Raw genomic sequence first — 8,580 nt, 5'->3', positions numbered from 1 at the left:
CGCCCCTTTATTATTATTATTATTATTAGTTTTATTATTATTTTTGTATTACTTTATTATTATAATTTATAGTTTGGGCATCAACTTAGTATAGTAACCATGGCTGTCTGTAATAAATCTCTGGGACCACAGTGGAAGCAAGTGTTCACACTTTTTTGCGTAATCCTGGTTTTTATGCCATGTTCATGCTGTATTTTGTATGTACTGCATTTTAACCTCATCTCATTATCTCTAGCTGCTTTATCCTGTTCTACAGGGTCGCAGGCAAGCTGGAGCCTATCCCAGCTGACTACGGGCGAAAGGCGGGGTACACCCTGGACAAGTCGCCAGGTCATCACAGGGCTGACACATAGACACAGACAACCATTCACACTCACATTCACACCTACGCTCAATTTAGAGTCACCAGTTAACCTAACCTGCATGTCTTTGGACTGTGGTGGAAACCGGAGCACCCGGAGGAAACCCACGCGGACACGGGGAGAACATGCAAACTCCGCACAGAAAGGCCCTCGCTGGCCCCGGGGCTCAAACCCGGACCTTCTTGCTGTGAGGCGACAGCGCTAACCACTACACCACCGTGCCGCCGCATTTTAACCTAATAAATCAAATCAAAATAAAGAAATGTAAGTTTAAAGGTTAGGGTTAGGGCGGCACGGTGGTGTAGTGGTTAGCGCTGTCGCCTCACAGCAAGAAGGTCCTGGGTTCGAGCCCCAGGGCTGGCGTGGGCCTTTCTGTGCGGAGTTTGCATGTTCTCCCCGTGTCCGCGTGGGTTTCCTCCGGGTGCTCCGGTTTCCCCCACAGTCCAAAGACATGCAGGTTAGGTTAACTGGTGACTCTAAATTGACCGTAGGTGTGAATGTGAGTGTGAATGGTTGTCTGTGTCTATGTGTCAGCCCTGTGATGACCTGGCGACTTGTCCAGGGTGTACCCCGCCTTTCGCCCATAGTCAGCTGGGATAGGCTCCAGCTTGCCTGCGACCCTGTAGAAGGATAAAGCGGCTAGAGATAATGAGATGAGATGAGAAGTTTAAAGGTCCCATGGCATGAAATTTTCACTTTCTGAGGTTTTTTAACGTTAAAATGAGTTCCTCTGACCTTCTTAAGTCACCCCAGTGGCTAGAAATTTCATAATGTGTAAACCAAACTATGCCCAACATTTGAGAATGGCGCGTCAAAACGGCGCATTGATAAGCTCTTCCCTTTACTACGTCAGCAAGGGAGATGATCCCCACGCCCTCCCTCTGGATTCCCACCCACTGTATGGATTGCCCCACCCAGTTGTAGTGAGGAGACCATAGAGGACACAACAACATGGCATCACCTAAGCAAGCGAAACATGGAAATTGCGCTGTACATGGATGTGACAACACAGAAAAGAGTCTGTTTTTACTGCCGACGGGAGAGCCCCTGAAGACGCAGTGGCTTAATTTTATTTACTCCAATAATACACCGTCGAGTCTACCTAAGACGGTGTATGTTTGTCGGAAGCATTTTCCTGAGGAATGTTTCCACAACTTGGGACAGTACAGGGCAGGTTTTGCACATCAACTGTCACTGAAGCCTGGGTCCGTACCAAGCATCCCTGCCGCATCAGCAACAAACACCGAACAAGTAAGTGTATAACTGGTCGTTTTGCCGTGTTTTAAAATCGGTGCATTAGCCTAGCAATAGCTACATTAGCTGTGCAGCTAACCGCTTCCTGCAGTTAGCCAGGTACTCTGCGCTACAAAACTAAAGAGCATGCAGCATGCTCTGTTAAACTGAGTTTAGTCTGGAAATTGACTGTAACTTATGAGCTTATGTTTGACTATTGCTCCGCAATGCATGCCTTCTGTTGGATAAGCGATATGTTGCTGTAGTTGCTGCTTCTATCCTCTTTGGTTATGGAGTGCGTGTTGAAGCCTAGGGTATTATACGTTCGTAAACTACCACTCCGAACACTCTCACTCTCTGTTCTCTGTGTCACGTTGAGTTTACGAAAGGAGTCCGAGGGAGAACGGGGTTTTGTCTTAGCAGCGTGGCTACAGGCGCTGATAGCAGCGAGTATGTGTGTGCGCAGCTTGGTCAAGCCCCTCCCCCTCCACCCATGGCCCGCCCCCACCCTCTACCCTTCCCCGCCTCCTGCTTCTCATTAGCAAAACGACGCACTGGGAAAAGGGCTGAAATGGGGCTTTCTCCCAGGAGGCTATATTTACGTGCCGAGGGTTCATTTCGAGAAAGGCTGCGGATATAACATCCGGAAACCTCCACGAGCCCGTTTAAAGCATCAACAAACCACCATGCCATGGGTCCTTTAAAGAACTTTTACATACATTGAAAGAATGTTTCAGTCTGAACATTGACGGTGCACTTGTTAAATTTTCACCTGTTGTTAGAAACCTTGGAATACTGCTTGACCCCTCACTCAACTATAAATTCCTCACCAAGACTGCTTTCTTCGCCCTCCAGAACATCGCCCACGTTCACCCCTTCATTTCCACTAGTGATGCTCAAACTTTGGTCCACTCCTTCATTATGTCCCATCTCGATTATTGTAACTCCCTTCCTATTGGCCTCCTTAAATCACAAAATCCCTTCAAAGACTACAATACATTCAGAACAATGCTGCGAGACTCCTCACTCATACCAAACCATCTGCTCATATCACCCTCATTCTTTCTCAGCTTCACTGGCTACCTGTTCCGTCCAGAATTAAATATAAACTCATACTGCTCACCTTCAAAGCTCTCCATAACCTTGCTTCTTCTTACATCTGTGGTCTTCTGACCCCTTATACTCCATCCCACTCTCTCAGATCCTCTAGCTATAATCTCCTTGCTGTTCCTCGCACTAGACTCTAAACCCTGGGTGGCAGGTCCTTCAGCGCTACAGTCCCAGAGCTCTGGAATTCCTTTCCTCAACCCCTCCATGACTGCTCTTCTCCTCCTTTCTTCAAATCTCATCTCAAAACCTTTCTGCTTCGTGAACATTCCTCCACCAGTGCATAAACTCGCAACTCTTTAGCAACTCTTTGTGTGTGTGTGTGTTTTCTCTGACCTTTGTAAAGCAACCTTGAGTTTGAGAAAGGTGCTATATAAATGTAACTTATTATTATGTATTATTATTAAAGAAATATAAATTTAAAGAACTATAAATCTTGAGAGTTTTAATTACTTTCTGTTTTTAAGAAGGGATGAATTGCGATGGTGTGATGTATTTCATTTCGTTTAAGTTTATTAAAGAAAAAAAACATCGTTACATGACACACATATTGTAGAAGTATATGTCTGGCATGCTTGAACTGGTACAGACGATTCTGATTGCTACTTGTTTTGGTTAGTTAAATCCTTGAGCTTTATCTTCGCTTGCCCATTCTGCTCTCTGAAGGTTATGTTGACCAGTAATATTTTTCTTCTTTTCATGAGACGATGATCCTGACTGGTGATGGAACAGGACATAATGTCTCTTCTTTCATACAGTAGTGTAGTCTCAACCAGTGATGTAATGCTTCATCACCCATTTACATTATACATAGATAACTTAGCTTCGTCAATTAAATCATCATTATCCAATCACATAGGTACGACACGCTCTTGAATGTGAATATATACTCACGTTTGTCCTACAATAAACTGAGAAACATCTCTGAACAGCTTTGTCTGTGTCAGTGACTGTTTGTTCCCCGCTATCCAAGAGGCAGAATCTCTGAGGCGCCAGAGGGTCGACATTCCTAGATCATACTTTGTCAGTTCAACCTCCTTCACTACAGACGGATCAAAACCTAACATACGTGTATAAATCAAGGATTCTTGTAGCTGAGAGAGAGAGAGACAGAGACTATCAGTTTAAATAATCTGAAATTTAATTAAAATATGCATTACAATATTATAAGAACAACTGAATAAATAGCAAGGAATAGTTAATGAGTTTGGATATACCGTACTGTGGAAAAGTCTTGTAAAGAAATGCTGTCGACCAAAAATGGCTTAAAAATAATGAAATGAAATGTTTCAACATTTAAAAAAAATACTATTAGTAATCAGTAAGCCATAATAAATGAAACAAAGTCAATATTTGGCGTGAAACGACCCTTTGCTTAAAAAAACAAAACCAAAAAACTAGTAGTCTCAGGTCCAGTGAATGCAGAGCATCTTACAGAACCAGCCACAGTTCTTCTAGACACTTTGTCTGTCACACTCACATCTTAGTTTTGCACCCAAACCCAGTAGCCTTCATTATGTTTTCTTTATTTAATCTGAAACGTGCTCTCTTATGGAATACACTGCTCAGATACAAACAGTTTTGTCCTGTAACATTTAATTTTGCGCTGGAAAACGAACGTTTGTAACTCTAAATTTCTTTTTGTACTGACTCGATAATGAAGTTTGTATGCAAAAATAGGGTGCCGAAAACTTTTACACAATACTGTGTGTATATAACTATATATATGTGGCACGGTGGTGTAGTGGTTAGCGCTGTCGCCTCACAGCAAGAAGGTCCGGGTTCGAGCCCCGTGGCCGGCGAGGGCCTTTCTGTGCGGAGTTTGCATGTTCTCCCCGTGTCCGCATGGGTTTCCTCCGGGTGCTCCGGTTTCCCCCACAGTCCAAAGACATGCAGGTTAGGTTAACTGGTGACTCTAAATTGACCGTAGGTGTGAATGGTTGTCTGTGTCTATGTGTCAGCCCTGTGATGACCTGGATTTACATCTGTAGATGATATTTAGCCAACTTATTGATTAATTCCACATGAAAGTGTTTATATTTGTTGTTAGGAACCCAAACTAAAATGCACAACAATATTTTGTGTATATATTATTATATTGTGTATATATATAGTGTATATACATATTAAACAATAACACATTAGTTTTGCCCTTTTTTGAAGGCAGTTTAAAAATAAATTTATTATTACAAAAAGTATAATTTGGCTTATGTTTGATGCTTTTTAGAAATCTTATAAAATACATTTTTTTAAGCTGTTACTCATAACCCGCCATATGTGTATGGGTCAGTCGGCGCGCATGCGCAGAGCAACTTCTTCCGCCCAAGGCGGATGAGCTCGCGCTCTGTGACCCGGATGCTGTTTTCACGGGCTGCGCTTCTCCAATGAAAGGTGTTCGTTTGTTTACAAACTACGCGTTTATACACATATAATACACACAGAACCCTTTCATAAAGTCATGCCAAGGTGAGTGAGTGCTGTTAAGTTAAATTTTATGTAAACAGTCAAGTTAAAAACAAGAAAAATAAACAAATTGTCGTTCACCGGTCATAGCTTGATATAATAGCTGCTATAACAGTGGGCTGAATCCCAAATAACAACATATATCTTACTTTATACGCGCACTCTGTTCTATAGGATATGAATATAATTAGTACACTTAACGGAGTTCCCTAGGGAGCAATTTGGGATTCAGCCCGAATTTGTGCTTTCTGCTAGCGTTTGCTTGGGGTGATGTGGGTCAGGATTAAACTGGGCGAATTTACAGATTTGTAAATAATTTTTAAACATAGATAGATTTATGATGATTTGATAGTGAAAATCTATTTAAAAAAATATATTCATCGCAGTACATTTAAACTCACTCACAGGACATTTTCAGCACCTAAACTGACACACCTTCATTTTAATTTATTATTATTATTATTATTATTATTATTATTATTATTATTATTATTTAGCTGTTGAAAAGACCAGGGCCTGCGTCAGGTTTTCCTGGAGCTTTATTTTTTAATTTATTATTAATAATAATAATAATAATAATAATAATAATTTATTATTATTATTATTATTATTATTTATAATAATAATAATAATTTATTATTATTATTTAGCTGTTGAAAAGACCAGGGCCTGCGTCAGGTTTTCCTGGAGCTTTATTTTTTAATTTATTATTATTATTATTATTATTATTATTATTATTATCTAGCTGTTGAAAAGACCAGGGCCTGAGTCAGGTTTTCCTGGAGCTTTAAAAAAAAATTTATTTATTTTTTTATAATTTTTATTTTTTTAAAGGAGATTGGCATGGATAGGTCGGGGAGGTTATATTTAACTTTACAATAAATCTTATGACCCACACACATTCAAAGTTCATGACGTCTTTATTCCTGATTTCTGCTCTGCTCTTCAAGTTGATGTCGTTCACTTCAGTTTCTGTCTTCTTATGATTAAATGATTATCAGCACCCATAATGTCTCAGGAAACTGACACCTGTCAGTTGACTATTAAATATCACAAATTTATCATCAGTTTAATAAAAATATATCATTTCTCACTCAATGCATCTTTCCTTTAGGAACACAAAGCCACATTGTAAGATCCAGTATTATATCACAGCATTCAAAATCCCAGATGAGATCCAATCTCACAAGACTATGATCAGATAAATGTCTTCAGATAAATTTTTTTCTCTCTCACACTCACTCACTCACACACACAAACAAACAAACAAACAAACAGGCCTCAACATTAATTTTTGACACAGCTTCAAAAATTTTTTTGCCCCCCTTGAATTTCCTTTTGCCCTAAAATTTTGTGGTATTTCAGCAAGTTTAAGAGCACGGTTCAAGGCAATACTGATATGTTTTCTAGGGGTATAATTGAGTTATTTAGACAAAAGGACGTTTTAAAAAATTATATATTTTTTAAAAAACATTTATTTCTGCAACAGAAGAACAAGACAAGCCCTGAAAACATGAAAGATAAATCAATATCATCTTTGTGAACAAAATTTTGAATGTGCATCGTGCAGCGCTCAATTATGTCCCCATCATGGGCGTCGCCACCATTGAATGTGAAGGGGACGTGTCCCCCTCACATTTCATAACTCTTCGTTTGGACCCGCCCACATTGAACATAAAATATGAGTTCACCCAGCGCCGTTTCTATTGCTTCGTGAAAGAATCCATTCCACTTGATCGATAAGAGAATACACAGACCACTGACAATCCTTTCCGGGTTTTCCGGGCGCTCCCTACAACAGCTCACCGCGCGCGAGCGAAGTGAATCTCAGCGCGAGCACAGAAATGTTGGTGCAGCTGCTGGAAAGTGGAGGAGGTGACGTCATCCCCATTGCAACCTCACAATGTCTAGCTTTTGCTAAAACCTTATTCTTTTGTTATCTGCCCTCAAAATTAACCCTAGGACACGTTAAATTAATATTCAACTAAACAGTGAAATAAGCTTCGCCTAATGGGGTATTCTTGGTTGATGATGGATTGTTTGCAGTATTTGCTTTCCCCAGACACAATGGACATAAGGACATTCTTTACAAAGCAGCGGAAAGTCAGTCAGAATTTCCCCACAGGACGTTTTTTTTTTGTCCCAATGGAAATGTTAGTGCAGTTAGCTGGCTAGTCAGTCACTACGTTTACATGCACATAGAGAGAATCGAATTTCTGCCGTTGCTCGACTGAAATCGAAGTTCAAAATGCCATGTATACACCTTAATTCGGCTGAAATTGAACCGAACTTGATTTCTCGGAATCAAGCTACACGACCTAGTTTATGCGATTTCTGCCGAGCTACTTTGTGCATGTATACCCTATCGAGCTAGTTGTCGAGCTACTTCCGGAAGTGACGAGTGACGAGACCACAAGCGGGAAACACAACAGCCTCGGTTGGCATGACAACGGCATGAATCTTTTCTTTTTGTGACATTGTTTGCACTGTTAAAATTTAGCTCACTTACTGTATCACCAAATACATCTGTACAGCTGTTGCATAGCTGTGAATTGTGTACATAAACAAGTCATTGTATTTGTGTGTGTATATAGTGTATATATATATGGCGCAAACAGTGACATCAGTGATCTTTTAAGCGGTAGTCTCACGACCCGGAGAGTAAACAATAAACCTGGAGGACATGGAGTCGTTAGTGTTGCTGGTCTTGGTGCTGTGGCTTGTTGTTACCGACAACGCCGACAGATACTGGCAAGAGCGTATAGATGAGGCGAGGCGCATAAGGCTTCATAATTCTCGTAATTCGTAATTCTTCTTCTTCCGGGTTTACGGTGTTTACAGATCCCAGTGTGCTCGCGGGGCGTGTGTGGGCGTGTGAGGACACTCCTCCTCACCAATCAGTGCACAGGGGAGTGTCTCCTCACGCCCCTAGCCCCACTCAGCTCGGTTTGGCTCGCTTCAGCCCTACTCCAAAACCGTGCGAGTTTTGGGGGCTGAGCAGGGCTGAAGCGAGCTGAGTCGTGCTGCTCTGAGGTAGTCGAAACGCGAGCCGTGTCGGGCTGAAGTGAGCTGAAAAAGGGTAGTGGAAAAGGGCCATAATTAATTAATAAATGTTCTGGGGGAGGACCCCCCACACCCCCCGCCAGTGTGTCCCCCCCCACATTAAAAATGCTTCTGACGCCCCTGGTCCCCATCAATCTTCGGACGCTGCAAGTCTACTTCCAGTCTGTTTCAGTCAGTTGTTTTCTATTAATCTGTTGTTTATTTCTGAGGGTGAAAACACCTGGGGCCGTATCCCCGAGTGATGGGGCTGAGCAACACCCCACTGGGTGACAAAAATATTATTTCTTAGTGCAGTTTATTTATACAGCATCTGATTTTATTTTTGTCCACCCTGACACAGGGTCATGTCCCA

At 41.5% G+C, this 8,580-nt stretch overlaps 1 protein-coding gene across 1 annotated transcript in view; it reads left to right on the top strand.

Moving 5' to 3' along the window:
* Positions 1-5,032: 5,032 nt before the first annotated feature.
* tmtc3 (transmembrane O-mannosyltransferase targeting cadherins 3) overlaps positions 5,033-8,580 on the top strand; it is a 177,777-nt gene continuing 174,229 nt past the window's right edge. Inside the window, exon 1 of the mRNA XM_060928418.1 lies at positions 5,033-5,168. The gene's annotated coding sequence lies outside the window, so the exon portion shown is untranslated. The remainder of the gene's footprint in view (positions 5,169-8,580) is intronic.

This window comes from Neoarius graeffei, chromosome 8 (assembly GCF_027579695.1).
Source record: "Neoarius graeffei isolate fNeoGra1 chromosome 8, fNeoGra1.pri, whole genome shotgun sequence".
In the NCBI taxonomy this organism is placed as follows: Eukaryota; Metazoa; Chordata; class Actinopteri; order Siluriformes; family Ariidae; genus Neoarius; species Neoarius graeffei.
Note: the sequence above shows the minus strand (reverse complement) of the source record. Positions and strands in the feature narration are given on the sequence as shown.